The sequence below is a fragment of the Rhinopithecus roxellana genome, chromosome 17 (assembly GCF_007565055.1).
Source record: "Rhinopithecus roxellana isolate Shanxi Qingling chromosome 17, ASM756505v1, whole genome shotgun sequence".
NCBI lineage: Eukaryota > Metazoa > Chordata > Mammalia > Primates > Cercopithecidae > Rhinopithecus > Rhinopithecus roxellana.
This window is the reverse complement of record NC_044565.1, coordinates 36,971,333-36,995,468: the sequence shown is the minus strand read 5'-3', so window position 1 is coordinate 36,995,468 and position 24,136 is coordinate 36,971,333. Positions and strand designations below refer to the sequence as shown.

The 24,136-nt window shown below is 43.5% G+C and overlaps 1 long non-coding RNA gene across 1 annotated transcript; it reads right to left on the bottom strand.

Annotated features, from left to right (window-relative positions):
• Nucleotides 1–4,157: 4,157 nt before the first annotated feature.
• On the bottom strand, nt 4,158–6,777 carry LOC104658223. Its single transcript, XR_747401.1, has 2 exons — nt 6,665–6,777; nt 4,158–4,440 (listed from the first exon to the last, which is right to left on the bottom strand). It is a non-coding gene; the product is annotated as an uncharacterized LOC104658223 (long non-coding RNA).
• Between the last annotated feature and the right edge of the window lie 17,359 nt (nt 6,778–24,136).

Genomic DNA, 24,136 nt, shown 5'->3' with positions numbered 1-24,136 from the left:
CCTCTACACAGTGCATGGTGGCTCATGCCAGTAATCCCAGCACTTTGGGAGGCTGAGGCAGGTGGATCCCTTGAGGTCAGGAGTTCCAGACCAGCCTGGCCAACATGGTGAAGCCCTGTCTCTGCTAAAAATATAAAAATTAGCCAGGTGTGGTAGTGCACACCTGTAATCCCAGTTACTTGGGAGGCTGAGGCCTGCTGGAACCCAGGAGGTAGAGGTTGTGGTAAGCCGAGATCACAGCACTGCACTCCAGCCTGGGCAACAGAGTGAGACTCCGTCTCAAAAAACAAACAAACAAGCAAACAAAAAACCCTCTGATGAGACTTTATGGTTTGTAGGGTATGACTCCCCTGTCCCTTAGGTAGGAATTTGGGGAAGATAAAAAAGTCAGAGTTTAGATCTCCCTTTTCTTTCCCTACCCACCCAAGCCTCTTCTGTCCATTCTTTTCTTGTTTCCAGAATTTTGTTTTTTAAGGAAACGGATCCTGTTGCTCCTTAGTGTCCTTAGGACATGCAAAATGCAAACTCCTTAGGCCAGAATACAGGTGCTTTCTGATCAGGCCATGCAGACACCTCCAGCCTCATTGCCCCCAAAGTCAGGCCCAACAACTTTTTAGTGACATGCATCTGTGCTCTTATTTACCACTGTGTATTTTTATTTTTTTTTCCTGGCCTAGATATTTTTTATATTGTGATAAAATATATATAACATAAAATTTGCCATTTTAACCATTTTTAAGTATACAGTTCTGTAGCATTAAGTACGTTCACACTGTTGTACAACTATCACCACCATCCATCTTCAGAACTTTTTCTCCGACTGAAGCTCTGTACCCTCTAACTTTCCATTCCCTTTTCTCCCCAACCCCTGACAACTACCATTCTACTTTCTGTCTTTATTATCTCATTACTCCAGGTGCCTCATGTAAGTGGAATCATAAAATATTTGTCCTTTTGTGATTGACATTACTAAGCATGAAATCCTCAAGGTTCACTCATGTCAGAATTTCCTTCTCTTTTAAGGCTAAACAATATTTCATTGTATGTATAGTTTTAAAAATAATTATTAATATACTTCATACACACACATTTTTGTTCTTTCTGTGTTTCATGTTCACCAATCTCATTCCCCCAGAGATAGTCACTGCTTACTAATTTCTTGTATTTCCTTCCAGATAAGTTTTATGCATATTATAATAAAATATAAATATATCCCGCCTTTTAATCCAAATGATAACATGAAATTTATACTTTACTTATCTGCTTGTTTAAAATTTAGTAATATAGCCTGGAAACCTTTCTGTAGCAATACATACAGAGTTTTTAAAATTGTTTTTTGTAGCTGTGTATTCAACTGCACAGATATACTCCAATCCAGCAAAATTTTCTGTAAAGGGCCAAATAGTAAATATTTTAGGATTTGTGGGACAGCGAGTGTCTTAGGAAACTGCTTAGTTCTCTGGTAAGGTGCAAAAGAAGTCGGAGACCATGTGTAAACACAGGGGCATCGCTGTGTTCCAGTAAAACTTTATTCATAGACTCTGATTTTAGAATTTTATATAATGTTCATGTGTCACAAAATATAATTCTCTTTGATTTTTTTGAACCATTTAAACATGTTAAAACTATTTTTCCCTTGAAAGTCCTACAGTAAAAGGCAGAAGGCCAGATTTGGGCCTGATGGTAGTTTGCCAACCTCTGATTTGTTTAACCAGTTTAATTGTTAATAACCAGTTAGTAACCAGTTAATAACCATTTAAATTGTTTCTAATCGTTTGCTGCCATTTATAATCTTATATATATGGCACTTCATATGCATGCAGATATATGTATCTGTGGAGTAAGCTCTAAAAAGTGAGATGGCTGGGTTAGATGATATATGCATTTGCTATTTTGGTAAATATTGCTAAATCGCCCTCCTAGGGGCTGTACTAGTTGACATACCCACCAGCAATATATGGAAATGTCTATGTATTTTCAAATTTGGGTTTTTGCAAATCTGAGAGATTAAAAAAAAAAAGGACATGTCAGTAATTTTAATTTGCATTTTTCTTATCATGAAGAGGTTGAACATCTTTTCATATGTTTAACAGTCATTTTTATTTATTTTCATTGTTTTTCTATAAGCCACTTTTTCACAGACTTTGCTCATATTTTTATTGGTCTTTTCTTTAGAGGTCTTTCTTTAGAGGTTTATGTATCTTTATAATTTAAAGAAATTAGCCCTTTGTCTGCTGAGTTGCATGTATCCTTTACAGATTTGTATTTGTTTTTGACTTTGCTTATATACAGGTCTGATTTTTGTTTGTTTCACATGCAAGAGCTTAAAAAGTTTTTTTCAACTTTTATTAGTTGACTTAATCAATTTCCTATTTTATAGTTCCTGGTTTGTGAGTCAGGATTAGGAAAGACTTTCTCACTCTAAGATTATGAAAGATTTATCCCACATTTTCTCTTGGTACTTGTGTGGTTTTATTGTTTACCTTTAAATGTTTAATCCATGTGGAATTTATTCTGCTATATGGTGTGAGGTATCACTCCAGCTTAATGTTTTTCGAGATGGCTACCCAGGAATTTCAGCACCACATATTAGATTCTCACTGGATTTGAAATGCTCCCTTTATCATATGCTAAATTCCTGTATATATTTATATTCTTAAACTGTTCCATTGGTCTCTCTATCTATTCATGTGCTAGTACTATGAAGTACTAATTGTCAAAGTACTATAATATGTTTTTATGTTTGTTGTTCTAGTCCAGGGTTTCTCAACATCTTGGGCCAGATATAATTATTTGTTATGGGGGACTATCTTGTGCACTGTAGGATGTTTAGCAGCATCCCTGACCTCTACCTATTAGATGCCAGTAGCAGACACTTGCACACACACGCTCATACATGCACACACAAACAACTGTGAAAAGCAAACAGAAAGTCTCCAGTTGCTGCCAAATGTCACTTGGGGTCAAAATTACCCAGTTGGTCTAGTCATTCATCACTGTCTTTTTTCACAGCTTCCTGTTTGTTTACTTCAGCCCGTGTGTTTGCACATGTTGTTCCCTGTACCTGGAATGTCCTCCTCTTACTTTCTCATCAGAGATCAGCTCAGGCACTGTCTCCCAGGAAGCCTTCTCATGTCACCCTGTGTATTAGTTCATTCTCATGCTGCTATAAGAACATACCCAAGAATGGGTAATTTGTTTAAAAAAGAGAATTAATTGACTTACAGTTTCACGTGGCTGGGGAGGCCTCAGGAAACTTACAGTCAGGCAGAAAGGGAAGCAAACATGGCCCTCTTCACATGGTGGCAGGAGAGATAAGTACAATGTGAAGAGGGGAAAAGTCCCTTATAAAACCATCAGATCTCATGAGAACTCACTCAGTATCACAAGAACAGCATGGTGGAAACCATTTCCATGATTCAATTATCTCCCACCAGGTCCCTCCCATGACACATGGGGCTTATGGGAAATACAATTCAAGATGAGATTTGGGTGGGGACACAAAGCCAACCATATCACCCTGCTCCATCGTGTGCCCTGCCCAAGCCGGGTGCTAATCCCCCTCATCCTCTATGGAAATGAGCCCTTTGCTTGTCTCTCACCCCTCACCAGGGGTCTCATTCATGTCTTTATCTCCAGCCTCTGGCTGAGCCTGGCACAGGGCAGGCGCTCTGTCAGTATTCTTGGATGAAAGGATGAATAAATATTTCTTTGACCCATCTCCCACTAACAGCCAGATGTTCAGTCAAAGAAGACATGGGTAAAGGATGAAATGTTAACTCTTGTCCAGAGTGAAGCCTGGTGCCGAGAAGCAACAGGAAGTGGGGAGAGTCTAGCATGTGTTGAGTGCCTGCTCCGTGCCAAGCATGGTAGTAGATGAGATGTCCTCAATCTCCTGTTCCAAATCTCTGCTGTCCACAGCTATCAGAATGCACTCAGATGCTTAGAAGCAGGAAAGCAAGGAGAGCTGGGGAGTACCAAAGAGCCTCTGTAGCTTCCTGGGAAAGCAGGATAAACAGTGTTGAGAGCATGAGCCCTGGAGTCGGACAGCTTAGGTCAGATCCCTACTCTATCTACTTACCAGGTATTTAACCTCCTTAAGTCTCAGTTTCTTCATTAGTAAAAAGGGGATAAGAGTACCCACCTCGGAGGGCTTCTGTAAGAACCTAAAGCATTAATATTCTACTGAGACATAGTAAACATTCAACATATGGCAGGTTCTTAATATTATTTCCTATCCTCAAACTGCCTGAGATTTTTTTTCTAGCTGAGCATTGGTTTAAAAGTCCCTGAGACTATGGTAGACCCACGGTGGGATTGTTTTTCCAGGGCTCCTTGCAAGCAACTAGAAGAACTCCAGCAGAAGCATCCTCCGGGAGCAGCAGGGCCTCCTTGGGTGGGTTGTTTGTGATCAGACAGGTCCTCCTGGTTCCCTCCACCCTGAGAGCATTGGAGAGAAAAGAGCAAAATGAAGTGATCACCCTGAGGTACAGGCCATACTGAACACTGTGAAATAATGATGGGGTTTGGGGTCCTCTTTGACACTGACTGAAGTTTTTCCTAAGCCCATGGGCTTAGGGGCCAGAAAAGCACCAGGTACTGTGTTCACTACAACCCCTTCAGGGGTGTCTCTACCCCAAGCCTTCACCTGCCCCATATAATCTGCACTTGATGGCCCAGAGCAGCCTTCCTCTGACTGTTCTCATCAAGTGGCTGTAACCACAGTGCTCACCCGAGGCACACTGGGGGAAATTCAAACGTCTCCTGCCCTTTTCCTAAAATACTCATGACCATCAAACACTATTTTTTCCAGTATGTCTTGTGGAAGGGGGTGTTACTGAGTATTAAGCAAAAAACTTTATTTTTGTATATTCAGACTTATGGAATAAGTTTAGGAAATACTAAGTTAAAAGGGTTAAAGTGTTGGTTTTTCAACTGCAGGACTTCTCAGACTCTTTGAGATGCTGATGTACACAAGGGGTATGGGCTGCATGTTTCTATCTGCTAAGTTGACATAGAACCCTAGATAGAGCATCTCACAAGACCAGTGGTCCGTGGAACCCAGCTTAGAAAACACTGCCCCAAAGAAGTCTCCTGAGAAAAATGTATTGCTGTTGATCTTTCAGCCTTTGTCACCGCTGTCCTTCCCCTAAAGGGCTTGCCTTCAGTCTCTCTACCCATCCTGGTTCCCCCAGTGCTTTGGATCCAGGACAGACACACTCTGCTCCTAGTAAGCATTTCATAGTCAGCCCCAGCCCAGACCTCTCCTTATCATTCTTTCATTCATCACATATTTTTTGAGCACTTACTTTCTTCCAGGCACTGTGCTAGGAGATATAGTGGCAACCAAGGAACATCCCAGTAGGAAACAGACAGGTAAGTAGATGGGTTTAGTAGAGTGTGAGAAGTACAACACAAACACCCAAGGACAGTTCCAGATTGAGTCTTGGACAGTCAGAAAGGGGAAATAAATGGCATCTTTTCTTTCATTTCCACACTTAGCGATTTTTCTCTATTGGTTTGTCATTTATTCATTTAATCACCAAGCATTTATTATGTGCTGGGCACCGTGCAGAGACAGTAATAAGACTTGACTTGGGGATGATAAGAAATCACTGAAGGGATTTTAAGCAGAGAAAAGACATGATCTATTTACATTGATAGATGTCACTTGGATTGTAGGAAAAGTGGACTGGCCGGGGCAGGGCTTGAGGCAGGAAGCCAGCTGGGAGACCACTGCATGAACCCAGATGAAAATGAGGACCTGGGCTGGGGAAGTAGCAGGAAAAATGGATTTTGACAGATATCTAGGACAGAGCCAACAGGAATTGGACAGCAATGGGATGTGGGGCAATGGGAGGGAAGAGTTTAGGATGATGTCCTTTCTCCCATCCTCCTTACGTCCCACCCCCACTCCTGTTTCTGGTGAAATATTCAAACCGGAGTGGGGGTGGGACATAAGGAGGATAGAGGACACAGGAAGAAGGGCAGGTTACAGGGATCAGCATACGAGGGGAAGATAATGTGTTCAATTTTAGACATGCTGAGCTCATGATTCCAATTCCTTTAGACATTCCAGTGGAGATACCTGGCAGGCTGATTTTTCTCATGAGAGAAATCATGTCTGGAAATACAGATCTGAGAAGCAGCAGCAACGTATGGGTGGCCACCAAAGCCGTGGACTCAGTCAGCACCATTAAACCAGAGTGGTGGGCAAGATGGGTGACAAGGACCCCCCCTGCATCAGGTGGGTGACAAAAGAAGAATCAGTGTTGCAGCATGGGAAGGACTGCCCAGAGAGAAAGGCAGTGAACCAGGAGAGGATCTAGAAAAAGGACACTTGGCAATGAGAGCTTGGAGCGGGCCTCTGTATCAGGGGAGGGGTGGCTTTGACTGGCAGATACACCTGTCTAGTCCAGGTGGAGGGTATGAAAACTCGAGGGAAAGAGAAGGGCAGCAGGACATCCCTCTTTTTCTAAAACGGGCTTTCTCTTAGGCTTAGCCTTCTAACTGATCTGCCCCACTATCCTCAACCCACTCTCCACTTCATAGCCAGATGGGTCTTTTCAAAACACATCTCTGATCATGTCACCCCCTCTTCTCCAGCTCTATTAAAAACCTTTTGATATTTCTATGGCTCTTAGCATGTGGACCAAACTCCTACCTGACCTGGACTCTACTTCCTTCTCCAGGTGCACCTTGTGCCAGACTCTCTTGCTCTCTCCCCTGCAGCCGCCTGGCCTCCATTCAGCCTCACAGACTCATTGCATGGGTCTTGCATTGTTGCTCTCAGAGCAATGTCCACCCTTCCCGTCCCCCGGCTCCCCTTTCTGCTCTGTGTCACTGGAGGCTGTTCCAGGCTCCAGAGCCAACTGCCTTCCAGTGAAGTTCAGCCAGTGGGGAGTGGGGGAGGGCAAAAGATATTGGCGGTGAAAGGAAGGGAGAAGCCAGAGTATCTCTCCTCCTGCTTCTCTTCCTCAGGAGTCTCTTCTGTGGCTGCAGTTCCCACTACACAACCATCTCTCTGTGATCCCTGCTACCCATCTTGGCAGGCCCCTCTTAGTTCCAGCTTATCTTGTCTCAGGCTCCAGAAACTGTTTCTTTCCTTGTTTTCCAGCTTCCAGGGTGGTGCTATGGTTTGAATTGTGTCTCCCCTGCAAGTTCATGTGTTGAAGTTCTAACCCCCAGTACTTTAGAGCGTGACCTTATTTAGGGTAGTGGTCTTTATAGAGGTAGCCAAATTAAAGCAAGGTCATTAGGGTGGACCCTAATCCAATATGAATGGTGTCCTTATTAAAAGGTGAAGTTTGGACAGAGATAGACACACATAGAGGGAAGACGATGTGAAGAGACATAGATGAAAATGGTCATCTACAAGTCAAGAAAAGAGGCCTGGAACAGATCCTTCCCTCACTGACCTCAAAAGGAACTACCCCTGCTGACGCCTTCATTTTGGACTTCCAGCCTTCAGAACTCTGAGACAGTAACTTTCTGCATGAAGCCACCCAGTCTGTGGCACTTTGTTACTGCAGCCCTAGCAGACAAATACAGTAGTCCCAGCTTCCTGGAGTTGCTACTCTCAGGGTTCCCCTGGGAGCTCTTTCAACTCCTCTGACTCCCCATATGAAATTCCCTCTATCAAATCACCTAGAGCAGGTTTTGCTTTCCTGGCTGGGTCCTGACTAATATGCCTACCATGATCCTTTCTGCCACAGAGGACATAGTGTTTCCTCTGCCTGGTATTTTCCCCCCTCTCATCTTTACCTAATGAACTTTACCTAGTGAATTCATCTAGGTCATGGGTAAATGTCACTTCCTCAAGAAGGCCTACCCCTGAATAGTTATTACCAGCTCTTATGACTCCAAGCACCACCACTCACACAGTTTTGATTTTATATCTGTGTGTGTTTATTAGTTAATGTTTTCTCCCCAGTCCTTGAGGAAAGGTGGTCTTTTTTTTTCTTACCACTTATCCCCAGAGCCTAGCATGATGCCTATAGTAAATATTTAATACACAGTCATGTGTCACTTAACAACGGGAATACATACTGAAGAACGTGGTGTTAGGCAGTTTTGTTATGAGAACATTAGAGTATACTTACACAAACCTACATGGTGTAGCCTACTACACACCTAGACTATCTGGTCTAGCCTACTGTTCCTAGGCTACAAACACCTCCAGTGTGTTACTGTACTGAATACTTGGGCAATTGTAACATAATAGTATTTGTGCATCTAAGCACATCTAAACATGGAAAAGATACATAAAAATATGATACTATAATCTTAAGAAATCACCATCGTATATGTGGTTCCTCATTCACTGAAACATTGTTATGTGGCTCCTGACTATATATGTATTGAGTGAACAGAGGATGAGTAGTATAATTTTGTAGATAATGCTAGTATTTATGTGCCAGTAAAGTTCTAAGCATCTTACAAATATTACATTTAATCCTTTAATCCTCATAACAATTTATGGAATAAGCAATATTACCTCTATTTTACACATGAGTAAATTCACTTATGATCTCATAGCTAGTAATAATTTGAACCCAGGGACTAGTAATAATTTGAACCCAGGGACTCCAGCACCAAAGCCTGAACTCTTAATCACTTTGTATTCTGGCTTGTGCTGTTCTCCCATGTTTTAGCAAGTCCACAAATTTTGTTTGGTGCTAGCTTGCCATTATATCATGCCTTGTACCTCTTATTTGCAATGAATTGTATTTAACTTGACATGATATTACAAAACTTCCTACACAGAATGTTTTATATGCCAAATAGCACCCCAATAATATGCACCTTGAGTTTTAGCAAAAATTTGGTGACAAACCTATGAATACACAGTCCCAGGATGGTGAGGTTCCTGGGTACCTCACCATCTTTTGTGGTTCTGTGAACTCTTCCCACCTCTCTATAAATCATCCCCTCATTAAAATCCCTTCAGCTAAACCCTTTGGGTATGCCATCTTCCTTCTGAGACTCTGGTTGATACCCTGGAGCTTCCTGGGGGCTTACCCTGGCTTTCTTATGTGTTTATGGCACGTGACGTTACCATGTGACTGCAGTAGCCTGAGCTGCCTCTCCTGTGTCCGGCAGCTATTGACACCACCTTATGTATGGAGAATGCCCTGTGTGCTCAGAACACCCTAGGTACTATGGGGAGATGACCTGGACCAAGACTCTTCATATTTCGTGAGCATTACCGCTCAGAGGAAATCAATTTACACTGGCTTATTTGTGGTTTAAGAATGATCCAGCTGGGCATGTTGGCTCATGCCTGTAATCCCAGCACCTTGGGAGGCTAAGGTGGGTGGATCATTTGAGGTCAGGAGTTCGAGACCAGCCTGGCCAACATGGTGAAACCCCCACCTCTACTTCAAAAAAAAAAAAAAAAAAAAAACAAAAATTAGATAGGTGTAGTGGCAGGTGCCTAGAGTCCTAGCTACTTGGGAGGCCGAGGCAGGAGAATCACTTGAACTCTGGAGGCAAAGGTTGCGGTAAGCCAAGATCGCGCCATTGCACTCCAACTTGGAGTTGGAGGGAGGGAGACCTCATTTAAAACGAAATAAAAAGAATGATCCTATATCTTCTTCAGATTTCGGACAAAATAGCAGTTTCTCGAGGGCACAGCCAGCCCATGTCCTGTTGTAGTGCATATGGAAGACCACGACGGCCATAGCTTTTCCTCGCTCAGCTCACTTGCCCATCTTCCTTCACATGTTAACAGCTGCCCACTGTTCCAGTGAGGGATTTTTCCTGCTCTATTCCATGTGGTGGAGTGAGGCACAGTGGCATTCCTCTTGGCTATTGAGATTGGGTCAGGGATGTGACCTGCCAGATGTAACGGGATGACTTTTCCTCATGAGGTCAACCTGCTGGGAAGATGGGAGTCTGGGGATAACCATCTCGTCTGTTGGAAGCATGAAGTCGAGGCATGCAAAGTCAATAAACTGAGGAGATAGAACCTAGCAGCATCATTCAAGACCTGGATCCTGCCATCCCTGGAGCCAGTGAATACCCTGTATTCCACAATCATGCAACCCAGTAAAGTCCTCTTTTGTAGCTGTAGCATGTTTGAAGTTGGTTCCTTCACTCATATCCAGAACATTCCCACTGATAGAGTTGTGGAAACTTCTTGCTATCTTCAGTGCACCTTGTAGTCTCTCTTCTATAGCTTTGTTTATACCAACTGTGTTTTAAGCTCACTCCCTTATTATACATTGTCTTGTTCAATCACCTGTATCACAACACTTAATATCTGGGTCGATTTTTATCCTGTTGTCTCTCAGCCCCACACTCATCCCTCTGACTCTGGGCTGTAAGGCTGAAAACTACATTTCCCAGGTTCCCTTGCCAGCTGGCTTCCAGTAAGAGGCTCTGGCAGAGAAATGGAAAAGGAAGAGAAGCCACTGTTCTCTTTCCCCGTCCCTGCTTTGGGGGCACCTCTGAACATTTCTGAAACCCCTTGATGACCCCAGCTTCAGCCAAAGCAGCCTCTGCTCAGTGGTCACAGCTCTAGCCCGGGTGGTCCCTCTTCAGAGGTTCCAGCACCGTCAGCAGTTGTAACAGCACCTCAAACAAAGCAACAGCATGTACACTTGAACTCCAACACCACCTTCCCCAACCACCATTTTCTTGTCATTATTATTCTGTGGTTACCTTACTTTACATTTTTGTTCTTTCAGCCCTTTTAACACTTTTATAACTAATTTCCTGTGTGAAACACTCTATTTAAAACATCTACCATGATTCCTGTTTGCCTGACTGGAACCTTGATTGATACAGTACATATTGTACATTACCTAACTCACTAGTAATTTCAGATGTGAAGAAAGTTTCTTCTCAAAAAGATGATGGGTTTCTATTGGGCAGACTCCATATGTGTCTGTCACAGACACAGTGTAGGACTGAACATATAATGTGAATCTGTACATATTTAATGATATAAGAGAACCCTTGTCTCAGTGACATCTACAAGCTTGATGGTACACGAATATAGAAACATTCTCAAAGCAATATTGAAGCCATATTCAAATGAACACAATTGAGGCCACTCATTCCAACTTGGGAACATATGGAATGACAGTGTCCTTTAGTGATACTGACTCAGGCATGCTTTGTGGAAGAGGAAGAGTCTCAGGCTAGAATGGATGTGAGACATTTCCTTATCACTTCTCTGATTCTGATAGAGTGATGAGGTAAACTTATAAAGAAAATCAAGGTGGAATAAGCTGGAGTTGGCTCTACATCAGACAAATGCATTCATTCATTCAGCAGATTTTCACGGAGGGCCTACAATGTGCAGACATATCATCCAACATATCTACCACCTGCTGTCATTCAGTATTTTAATCAAGTGATGGTTTTTTGTGTGTTTTTTCTAATGTGTGCACTGGATGATGACTCATGCCTAAAATCAGCATTTGTTCATATTTCCAATCTTCAAATACCTGAGAAATACAGTTGTAAATATCACTTACAATTTCTTGGCCGGTCTTTCAAGGTAAACTGCAAGCCAATCTTCTGTAGACATCTTTCCTTTTTCTATTGTCTGACTGTGAAGGATTTAGATTGCCTGAGTCACACCCCTTCCATATGGCCTTCAAAGAACTGGACCTTGATGATAGCCATGAGCATGGCTTTAGACATGCTGGTGCAAAGATCTATGTGACCTCTAATCTCAAAAGAGTCCTTGCTCAGACCCAGAAAGTGCTTCTCTACAATATAGGAGAAGGATTGCCTCCAAGTTGCATGGGGGCAGCTGCCAACATGAATGGCTTTGTCCTCAGCCTATAGAGCTTAAAGGTATTTATTTATACAATAATGAAAAACTGTGAGAAAAATCTAAATGTCTACCAGTAGGAGTAATTGGAGCATACCCCTTTATCCAGGGAGGATATGTTCCAAGCCCCCCAGTGGATGCCAGAAACTGAGGATAGTCCTGAACCCTATACATGCTATGATTTTTTGATCCAATAACAGAGATGGCTACTAAGTGACTAATGGGCAGATGGTGTAGACAGCATGGATATGCTGGACAAAAGAATGATCCACATAACAGGTTGAACAGAGTGGAATGGCACACAATTTGATCACGCTACTAAGTAGGATGCTCAATTTAAAACTTATGAGTTTTTTCTGGAATTTTCCATTTAACTGCAGTTTGACCATGGGTAACCAAACTGCAGTTGACCATGGGGTAACTAAAGCTCTGGAAAGCGAAACCATGGATCGGGGGAACTATTGTACATATCTTATTATAAAATATTATATTGCCATTTAAAAATTGTGATGAATATATGTGTACTGGCATGGAAAGATGTCTGAATTGTATGGCTAAGTGAGAAAAAGCAGTTCCAGAATAGCAAATATAGTTTAATTCTGCAATATTAAAAGATGTTTTTAAAGGTGTATATATATATATATATATATATATATATATATATATATATATATATTTTGGTGAAAAGTTATACATATATTTAGAATTAGCCAGCTGGACTCAGTTTAGATGATCCCAGTTTTGTTGGCAACATCCAAAGCATTGTAATCAGGAGCCAGTGGAACATAAGCCTTCTTCTCTCCATCAGGCCAAATCAGGGTGTTGACCTTGGCCACATCAATGTCCTAGAGCTTCTTCACAGCCTGTTTGATCTGGTACTTGTTGGCTTTAACATCCACAATGAACATAAGAGTGTTGTTGTCTTCTGTCTTCATGGCAGACTCAATGGGCAGCGGACACTTGATGATAGCATTGTGGTCAAGCTTGTTTCTCCTGGGGGCACTCTTCTGAGGATATTTGGGCTGCCTACGGAGTCACAATGTCTTGGGTCTCCGGAAGGTGGGTGACGTGTGGATTTTGTGTGTGACTGTGGACACCTTTCAACAATGGCTTCTTGGCCTTTAAAGCATTCGCTTTGGCATTGGCTTTAGGAGGGGCAGGAGCTTCTTTCTTCGCTTTTGGCGCCATCTTGTGAAAAAGCTAAAGGTATATTTTTTAAAGATGTATGAATATGTGTGTGTACATTATGTGTGTGTGCGTGTGTGTGTGTGTGTGTGTAAATGAATAGAGTAGAGATAAGAAGTCTCTACCTAGATTCTCTGGAGTGCTTACCTCCAGAGGCAGCACTAAGAGTGAAAGGGGTGCTGAAGGGAATGTTCTCCAGTTTGGGGGGTGGTATGCTTCCAATCACTTAGATATTTACAGTAAGAATATATTCACATATTAGATAATTAACTTTTCTCTTCAAAATAGGAGAGAGAAATAAAGAACTATTATTAATGTTGAGGAAGTGAGGATGATGAAGAGGGGCAGTCAATGAAAGGATTCTTTCATTTTTTCTTGATATATTTCTGTATTGTTAGAATTCATGAACAAGAATGCACTCATGTATTTCTAGTATGGTGATTTTTTATCATGCAAAGGTTCATTTATGCATTCCACAGCTGATATCTTTTGACTATTTACTCAATGCTTAACACCAAGCTCTGCACCTGATCTGTAATTCTCACAATATTCTGAGTCACATATCAGCATCCCATTTTACAGAAGAGGAATCTGGGGCCAACAGACTGCTTAGGTAATCTGCCCAGCTACCCATCCAGCTAGCAAATAGTGGGACTAAGATTCAACCAGGTCCACCTGGTTGCAGAGCCCACACTCTCACCTGTCATGCTCCACATACTGAGCCATGGTGGCAGGGACCTGGAGGAATGAGGCTTCTCTGCCTTCGCGTAAGTGGAACCTAGTCGAGATGGAAAATGGACAGACTGAGCAAAATAAGCAGAAACATTTAATGGAAAGAAATGCTCAGAGAAATAGCCCTAATAAAGTTGAATTACACTAAAATGACAGAGGTGGTTAGGTGAGCTGGAGTGCCCAAAAACATTTTCCTTTGATTCTGCACACCCAGAAGCAGTGTGTCACACTGCAGCTCTGTCCAGACGATTCTCATACTAGCCCAGCAGAGTCCTGTGGTTGGAAGGGACTGTGAGAGCACTCAGAGTCTATTGCCTGCCCACAAGAGTGAATAACTGAGGCACGGAGTAACTTAAATTACAGGATCAAAGTCGCTTTTCCATCCTAACCCCCAAGTCAGCAAAGGAGTTGGAACTGTGTGCTGGAGTCCAGGGATGGAGTGACAGTCACATGAGTCAGTGTGTGGAAAATTATATTCCTACTACAACTCTTTACAAAGGAAACAACTACCCATGCCCCTTTCCAGCTGTAAAACATCTGGTTGGCGGGGGAGGATGTCAACTGGGGAAAAGGAAAGGAGCCACTCTAGTGCCCTTTCTGTTAGAGTGGCCTCTGCAGGGGCAATGGGGGCAGACTAGAAGGGGCTTGGGGGAGTTGGGTCTAAGTTGTTTGTGCATTGTCAGTGTCACTCTCCGTGTCACTCTTTCTTCCTTTGATCCCCCTTGTCAGGGAACGGCTTCATTAGCAGGCCCAATCAGACAGCGTGCATTAGGAATGATTAAAGGCCTTGCAAGAGATTAAGAGAATTACATTTGTATACTCCCTCCAGCCAAGGCTGAAGGACAAACTGCTGGTGATTCTCTGAATAGCTTTACAGGTGCAAAGCAGAATTACTGAAGTTTGTTCCAGGGATTAGAGCTTTGAATGATGAGGATGTAATGCAGAGACAAGTTCTCTGAGGGAAACAGCTCCTCAGTCATGGGCATTAAGGGGACTGCTGGGGAGGATTTGAATGAGGATACAAGTTTGACAACAGAGATCCAGGAAGCAATCCACTGGGCAAGGATTGGCTGTGGTTCACTGTGGCAAACCAGTGCAAAATGAAGGGAACACCAAAAACTCAGTAATTGAGATAAACAATATTTTAATGCCATATTTTTAAAAAATCAAAATTAATGTAAAAAAATCTGATGAAAAAATTTTGATGAAAATATCAAAATTTAAAATAAAGACCAGGGCTGGGCTGAGCCATACTGGAGTCTGAGGCAAAAGGAAAAATGTGCCCCTTGGCTTTAGTGGAAGCAAACTCATCCATTATGTTTTCCAAATCTACTTCTTTGCTTATCTCCACTTCAGTTGAGAGAATGGCCATGTTTGATGATTTTCTTGACATATGACAATCTTAAATAATTTTTCATAAACTTAAGCCCAACTGAAATTATAATAAGTTCAATTTTGATATAAATCAAATAAATATTTAAGCCTATAATAATTCCGTGGTTTTAGTATACCTACTTTTCAATTTTTCATTTTTTTCAGCAAATTTAATGTTCTGGAAAAACTTGATTACTAAAAAAATGAATACAGAACTAGGCATGGTGGTGCACGCCTATAATCCCAGCACTTTGTGAGGCCAAAGTAGGTGGATTGCATGAGCCCAGGAGCTCAAGACCAGCCTGGGCAATATGGTGAAACCCCATCTCTACAAAAAATAAAAAATAAAAAAAATTAGCCGGGCATGGTGGTGTGCACCTGTAGTCCCAGCTACTCAAGAGGCTGAGGTAAGGGGATCGGTTGAACCCGGGAGGTAGAGGTTGCAGTGAGCTGAGATCGCATCACTACACTCCAGTTTGGGCAACAGAGTGAAACCCCCTGTCTCAAAAAAAAATGCCTATGGGAGTGCATAGGTTGCTTTTTTCCTTGAGCTCCAACATGGTTCTCCAGTTCTTTAGTGGTAAATAAGTCCCAGCAGATGGTCTCCAGTGGGAAATGGGTGCGTCTGCCTCAAAGGTACTAGTGGTTCTTGCTTATTTCTCCTTCCCTCTGCCTGTCTGGAGTCCTTCTCAGGAATGGGGATGCAGGGAACCATTTCACCCATTTCATACCTTCCTCAGAGGCCATGAGATTACTGGAGACTGGGGACAACATTATCCTCCTGTTGCTGCCTGACAAATCAGAGTCCCTGGCCTTCAGGGAAAGGTCACCTTGAGGCAGAAGCCAAGGGCACATGCAATATTTCTGACACAGAACCTATGACTAAGAATACTGTACTGTTCACCAAGAAACTTAAACATTTTTTAGAATTTCTTGGCTAGAAGAAAATTTCTGAGATAATACAGTTTTAAAAGTTAAATATAGATATAGATAGGCTCACATGGTTTAAAATCCAAGATAATATTAAAAGGTAAACATTGAGGACTTAGGGCAGAGCAAGATGGCAGAATAGAAGGCTCCACTGATTTTCCTCCCTGCAAGGAAACCAATTTTACAACTATCTACACCTTCATAAGAACGAAAAATCAGGCAAGCACTCACAGTATGTGGTTTTAATTTCACATTGTTGAAAGAGGCATTGAAGAGGTAGGAAAAACAGTCTTGATCGCTGATGCCACCCCTCCACCATCACCTGGCAGCAGTGGCTTGGTGTGGAGCTTGTCTCTGTGAGCTGGGGAGAGGGAGATTGCAGCATTTATGAGGCACTGAACTCAGTTCCGCCTTATTACAACAGAAGACAAACTGGACCAAACTTTCCTGACACCCACCCGTGGAAGGAACATTTAAATCAGCCCTAGCCAGAAGGGAATTGCCAATCCTAGTGGTCTGAACTTGAGTTATCTCAAGCCTTGCCACTATTGACTAAAGTGCTCTGGGGTCCTACATAAACTTGAAAGGCAGTCTAGGCCACAAGGACTCCAATTCCTAGGTGAGTCCTAGTGCTGAACGTGGACCAGACACATCAGACTGGGGGAGCATGCAACCTATTGAGACACCAGCTGGGGCAGCGAAGGGAGTGTCTGTGTCACCCCTCCCCTAAACCCAGGCTGCACAGTTCACAGCTCTAAAGGAGACCCCTTCCCTCTGCTTAAGGAGAGGAAAGGAAAGAGTGGAGAGGACTTTGTTTTGCATCTTGGCATACCAAGCTCAGCCACAGCAGGATAGGGCACCAGTCAGAGTTATGAGGCCTTCCTTCCAGATCCTAGCTCCTGGATGACATTTCTAGACACACCCTGAGCCAGAAGGGAAGCCACTGCCTTGAAGCAAAGGACCCAGTTCTAGCAGGATTCATTACCTGCTAACTGAAGAACCCTTGGGCCCTGAGAAGCCAGCAGCGATACAGAGGTACTACAGGGAGGGCCTTGGGTAAGACTCAGACTTGTTGGCTTCAGGTGAGACTCAGCACATTCCCAGCTGTGGTGGCTACAGGGTGAGACTCCTTCCGCCTGAGAAAAGCAGAGAGAAAAGTATAGGGGACTTTGCCTTGCACCTTAGATACCAACACTGCCACAGGTGGGTAGAGCACCAAGCAGGCTCTTGGGGTCTCCGATTCTAGAACTTGGCTCTTGGATGGCATTTCTGGACCTGCCCTGTTCCTGAGAGGAGCCCCTGCTTTGAAGGGTGAGTCCCAAGCCAGGCAGCATTCACCACAAGCCGACTGAAGAGCGCTTGGGCCTTAAGGAGACATTGGTGGTAGTCTGGCAGCACTCCTCATGTGCCTGTAGTGGCCATGGGGTGAGGCTCCTCTGCCTTGGAAAGGGGAGGGAAGAGTGAGAAGGACTGTGTTTCGGGGGTTTGAGGGCCAGCTCAGCCACAGTATAATAGAACACCAGGTAGATGCCTAAGGTTTTTGACTCTAGTCCCTGGCTTCTGGACAGCACCTCTGAATATACCTGGGAGCTAGAACTCACCACCCTGAACGGAAGGACACAGGCCTGGCTGGCTTTTCTACCTGCTGATTGCAGAGTCCGAGGGCCTTTAGCAAACACAGGCCGTAACCAGGAGGTTGTTACAGTAGGCCTTGGGTGAGATCAGTACTGTGTTGGCTTCAGGTCTGACTCAGTGCAATCAGTGGTGGTGGCCACAGGAGTGATTGTGTCACTCCACCTGCAGCTGCAGGTGGCTCAGAACAGAAAGAGAGACTCTGTTTGTTTGGGAGAAAGTAAGGGAAAAGAATGAGTCTCTTCCTGGTAGTCCAGAGAATTCTTCCAGATCTTGTTCAAGACTATCAAGGCAGTACTTCTAAGGGTCTGAAAGAACCACAGCATTGCTGGGCTTGGGGTGTCCCCTAAAGCAGATACAGCTTAGATCACAACAACCAAGTCCTTTCAAATATCTGGAGCCCCTCCTTAGAAGGATGGATACAAACAAGCCCATACAGGACAGTGAAGACTACAATAAATACCTAACTCTTCAATGCCCAGACACCAAAGAACATCTAAAAGGATCAACACCATTTAGGAAAACATGACCTCACTAAAGGAACTTAAATAAGGCACCAGAGACCAATCCTGGAGAAACAGGGATGTGTGACCTTTCAGACAGATAATTCAAAATAGCTGTGTTGAGAAAACAAAAAAATTCAAGATAATGCAGAGAAGGAATTCAGAATTCTATCAGATAAATTTCACAAAGAAATTGAAGTAATTAAAAAGAATCAAGCTGAAATTCTGGAACTGAAAAGTGTAATTGGCATACTGAAGAATACATCAGAGTCTTTTAATAGCAGAACTGATCAAGTAGAAGAAAGAATTGATGAGCTTGAAGACAGGCTATTTGAAAATACACAGTCAGAGGAGACAAGAAAAAAGAACAAAACATAATAAAGCACACTTACAGGATCTGGAAAAGAGCCTCAAAGGGGCAAATGTAAGTTATTGGCCTCAAAGAAGAGGTAGAGAAAGAGATGGGGCAGAAAATTTATTCAAAGGGATAACAACGAAGAAATTCCCAAATCTAGAGAAAGACACCAATATCTAAGTACAGGAAGGTTATAGAACATCAAGCAGATTTAATCCAAAGAAGACTACCTCAAGACATTTTTAATAATCAAACTCCCAAAGGTTAAGGATAAAGAAAGAATCCTAAAAGCATCAAGAAAAAATAAATAAATAACATAAAATGGAGCTGCAATACATCTGACAGACTTTTCAGTGGAAAACTTACTGAGGAGAGAGTGGCATGACACATTTAAAGTGCTGAAGGGAAAGAACTTTTACCCCAGAGTAGTATATCTAGTGAAAATATCCTTCAAATATAAAGGAGAAATAAAGACTTTCTCAGACAAACAAAAGCTAACGGATTCCATCAACACCAGACCTGTCCTATAAGAAATGCTAAAGAGAGTACTTCAATCAGAAAGAAAATGACATTAATGACTAATAAGAAATCATCTGAACGGCCGGGCGCGGTGGCTCAAGCCTGTAATCCCAGCACTTTGGGAGGCCGAGGCGGGCGGATCACAAGGTCAGGAGATCGAGACCATCCTGGCTAACACGGTGAAACCCCGTCTCTACTAAAAAATACAAAAAAAAAAAAAAAAAACTAGCCGGGTGAGGTGGCGGGCGCCTGTAGTCCTAGCTACTCGGGAGGCTGAGGCAGGAGAATGTCATGAACCCGGGATGTGGAGCTCGCAGTGAGCTGAGATCTGGCCAGTGCACTCCAGCTTGGGTGACAGAGCGAGACTCTGTCTCAAAAAAAAAAAAAAAAAAAGAAATCATCTGAACGTACGAAACTCACTGGTAATAGTAAGAAAAAGATGGAGATAGTGATTGGGTACAAAAAAAATAGAAAGAATGAATGAGACCTACTATTTGATAGCACAACAGGGTGATGACAGTCAGTAATAATTTAATTGTACATTTTAAAATAAGTGAAAGAGTATAATTGGATTGTTTGTAACACAAAGGATAAATGCATGAGGGGATGGATACCCCATTTTACATGATGTGAATATTATGCATCACACATCTGTATCAAAACATCTCATGTACCTCATAAATATAAACACTAAGTACCCACAAAGATTAAAATCTTAATAAACAAATATTACAAAAAAGGTCAATATTGAGAACCCTTTCTCCCAGCCTTATGCCCACCACCCTGCAAATAGGTAATAACTTTTACTAGTTTCTTGGTAATGGAACATCTTTAAAAATAGTATTGAAATAGGTTTTATAAGTTAGATTGGAACCCATCCACCTCTTTCTGAAAGAGACTAGCTGGTACCGAGCACTGAGCAGGGTGGTCATACATGGGGACCACAGCGTGCACAGGCAGAGGCAGCCCTGCAATCTTGCAGACTGGCAGAGTGTCCAGTGTGGGTGCAGCTGGATACCCCAGAGCCAAGCTAAGGGGGCATGGATCTGAGGCCGTCAGTGTGGTTGAGGATTTCCCCCTGTGACATCCTTAGTCTAATAATAATCCCCAAGGAAAGGGTATCAGTGCTTCCTAGAAACACATGACGAAGTCTGTAATCTGTCCCACCTTCAACCGCAAGCAAACTTCTGCATACTCAGGATTACACCCATCCTCAAAACTGAGATGATATTCCCAACCACAAGCACAACTCTTTGTTTTTGTGGTCACCACGTACAACAAGATAGCAGTTGATTTCCTTCACTCTCTTGGTTATGGTTGAGATCAGCAGGAGAGTGGAAGGGAGGAGCTCCCTTCCAAGGGCTGGTCCCACAGGGCCCAGAGCTGGAGCGGGAGCAAAAGCTGGACTGGGAGAGAGCCCAAGGCAAGCTGGAGAGAAATGCTGAACCACCCTGCCACCTTAGCTTTAGAATGTGTCAAAGGCGTCTTTTCCTCACGCCGCTCCTGGCCACATCCCTACTCATCACTCATCTATAAGGTTGTTTCCCAGTGAGTCACCTTCTCGGGCTTGCAGGCAAGCTCCCAACTCCTTCTGGCCTCAGCCAAGGGCGCTTCCCAGACTTCTCCATGTATTCCCACCCTCCACAGGGCCCTGTAGATGTCACTGAAAGCTCTCATGGTGTGTGAACTTCCTGGTGCCACAGCACGTCCTGGAGATAATGACCAAGGGAAGCAGACCACTTGCCCATTGCACTTTCTGGGCCATCTGTCTGATTTGAATTTAGGAGGATGTAGAAATGATCGGGCTGGCCGGGCGCAGTGGCTCAAGCCTGTAATCCCAGCACTTTGGGAGGCCGAGACGGGCGGATCACGAGGTCAGGAGATCGAGATCATCCTGGCGAACACGGTGAAACCCCGTCTCTACTAAAAAATACAAAAAAAAAAAAAAAAAAACTAGCTGGGTGAGGTGGCGGGCGCCTGTAGTCCCAGCCACTCGGGAGGCTGGGGCAGGAGAATGGCGTGAACCTGGGAGGCGGAGCTTGCAGTGAGCTGAGATCCGGCCACTGCACTCCAGCCTGGGCGACAGAGCGAGACTCCGTCTCAAAAAAAAAAAAAAAAAAAAAAAAAAGAAATGATCGGGCAAGGACAAACCAAACAGAGCTTGTGGGCCCACCCTAGAGCACCATGGCATTGCTTACCTAACCTAGAGTGGATGTGTTTTTCTGTTCGGGTCCAGTAGCATTAATTAATGTGTTCAGGAAAGTGATGATGGTCATGGGGACTAAGGGAGAGAATTTAAGGAGGAGAGGGAAAGGGTGGGAGCCAAAGTTCAGAGAACAGGAAATGTCTCAAGAGCTCTGGAAAGACAGCCTGTGATCAAATGCGTAGATGTTGAAGGAAATGCACATGGAGGAAAGGTGTGGTGCAGGTTGGACTAGGTACTGAGGGTATTAGAAAGGTAAGATGCCAAGCGCTTTCCAGAAAGGCAAGACGCTGAACGCTTTCCTCATTTTCTTCACACTCATGAAAGTCTCTCCCCTCTTTCATTTGATCAATACATATTTGCCCCTACTTCACTTATGGGCACTCAAGAATCAACTAAAACGATGTCCTTCTCTGTGTATTTTTCCTATTTCCTTGGATATCTCCTCCTCAATTTTTGAGAAGAAATACAAGGTTATAAAAATCCAAATAAATTTTTCTCTGGAAGACTGATTTCACCACTAGTAGTTCATTTCCAGAAATATAATCCAGTAACTATGTCCATGCAACACTCTTTGTAAGAAATTTTCACAAGTCATAAGCGCTCGCTTTCTCGAGGATGACTGGCTCCTCCTTCTGTTCGTGGGGTAAAAACTAGATCGCTACTTCATGAGTTAGACAGAAACAGAGTAGATGGGTGTTATTTTGGTTTCTTCATGCTGTTTGGGACTCTTGCTGCACTTTTTCTAAAACTCTGTTTTTGAGGCCACACTGACAGAATATTCCTTTGTACTCTTGTTGCTGTCTGGTAATATTTACTTTCATCTTATGGATTAAAGAGAGCTCAGATTTCTATATTTTAATAAATGTGACCTAGATAGTGGTAAACCACCCACACTTCACCAATAACTGTTTCAGATATGACACAGTACATCTAAATATGCCTTTTGAAATTCTGATTAGCTCAGGGCAGGGGAGTATAAGTTGCCTATGTTCCACTGCCAGGAATCTTGCTGTTGGAGACTTCTCCAGCACCTCCCAGACACAAACCACCTGGGGAAAAAGAACAAGAAGTATTCTCCCTCCCAGCTAAGTAGAATAACCTTTACTTCTGGCCGGGCGCGGTGGCTCACACCTGTAATCCCAGCACTTTGGAAGGCTGAGGCGGGTGAATCATGAGGTCAGGTATTCAAGACCAGCCTAGCCAACATAGTGAAACCCCATCTCTACTAAAAAATACAAAAAAAGATTAGCCAGGCATGGTGGTGGGTGCCTGTAATCCTAGCTACTTGGGAGGCTGAAGCAGGAGAATCGCTTGAACCTGGAAGGTAGAGGTTGCAGTGAGCCAAGATCATGCCACTGCACTCCAGCCCAGGTGACAGCACGAGACTCCATCTCAAAAGGAAAAAAAAAAGAAAAAAAGAATAACCTTTACTTCTGTCCTTCAGCACATCAACTGTAATGAAATAACTGCTTCATCAAAGCCAGATCCTCCCTTTTCTGGAAAGATTCCCCATCTTCCCAGGGACTTAACTCCTTGGGATACCCCCTTATTCTCCTTTCTACTGCCTTGTTCCCTCTCCCTGGCCTCGGAATTATTCCCATCTGCATAAAAATATACACTAAAAATTCCCCTTTTCACATGTGCCCCAGCTGCAGCTGCACTCCTCTGTTCCCGCCACACTCAATACTTCTAGAATGAGTCCCCTGTTCACTGCCATAGCCTCTGCCTTCACCACACCACTGAAAGCCCTGTTCAAGGCCCCAGTGACTGCCCTGTTGCCAAATCCATTGGTCATGTTTTTGTCCTAGACTTTTTCCCCTGCCCACTCCCTCCTCGTGGACCCCTGCTTGCCTCCTGGGCCAGCCCCTCTCCGGGTGTCCCTTTTCCTTCACCACCATGTCTGCCCACTCTCCTCCACCCAACTTTTAATAGCCTGAGCAGCCCAGGATTTGGTTCCAGCCTCTGCCCTCCTTAGTCTCTTCTACCTGAGGCAGCTCATCCTTGTCTGGGGATTGAAACACCCTCTTTATGCTGTTGACTCCCAAATGTCACTAACCAACCCAGACCTCTCTGGCACAAGACTGGCTCATATAACTCTGTCTATGTGGCTTCTCCCAATTCAATGTCTCGTGAATCTCCTAGTTTAACCCATCCAAACCAAGGGCCAATAGGCATTTCTGAGCATTTGGAAAGTAAAGGAATGTATTCTTGCTGCCTTTGTTCTGGATGATGCTGCCTGCTGATAAAATCTGTGTGTGTGTGTGTGTGGGGAGTGGGGGGCACCTGGAGTTCTATTCACACTATGTGTACAGTATCCTGACAGGCAGCTGTGTGTCATTTTCCCTGAGCTAATTCCTACTGAACTCTCTTTTCCTACTGGTTCTGTGATATTTTGAATCACTGCCCCCTGTACCTCAACACCAACAAAAGTCCATATCCCGTATATTTCCTGGAATGCTGGAAAATGCTGTCTAAACTATAACGACTGTTCTGATGGAACTATGGGACCAGGTTATACCCTTTCAGTTAGGGGTGGAAAGAAAGTTCCCCCCTGAAGGAAAGAGATGTTTAACCATCATTCAATCCAGAAGAGTTGATTCTGGGCCTTAGATGTAAGCAAGGCAAACCGTGATCCCTCTCTGTGTTCGTGGTGTCAATCAAAGCCTGGAGAAATTGAAGATGTCAGTAGTGGGCTGGTCCCTGAGTTACATGAACATAAAACAATGTTTGAAAGCTCTTTTTGCTTAAGTCAACTTACTCATGAGTCCAACTTCATCCTGGCTGTTCCCTAAGGTCCTGAACTCCTCAATCATGAATGCTTCCATTCAGGGGACACTGGGATAAGAGTACACACAAGCGGGGAATGTGAAGCTCTGGCCAGAGATTCTCAATTGTGCTACACGTTGGAATCA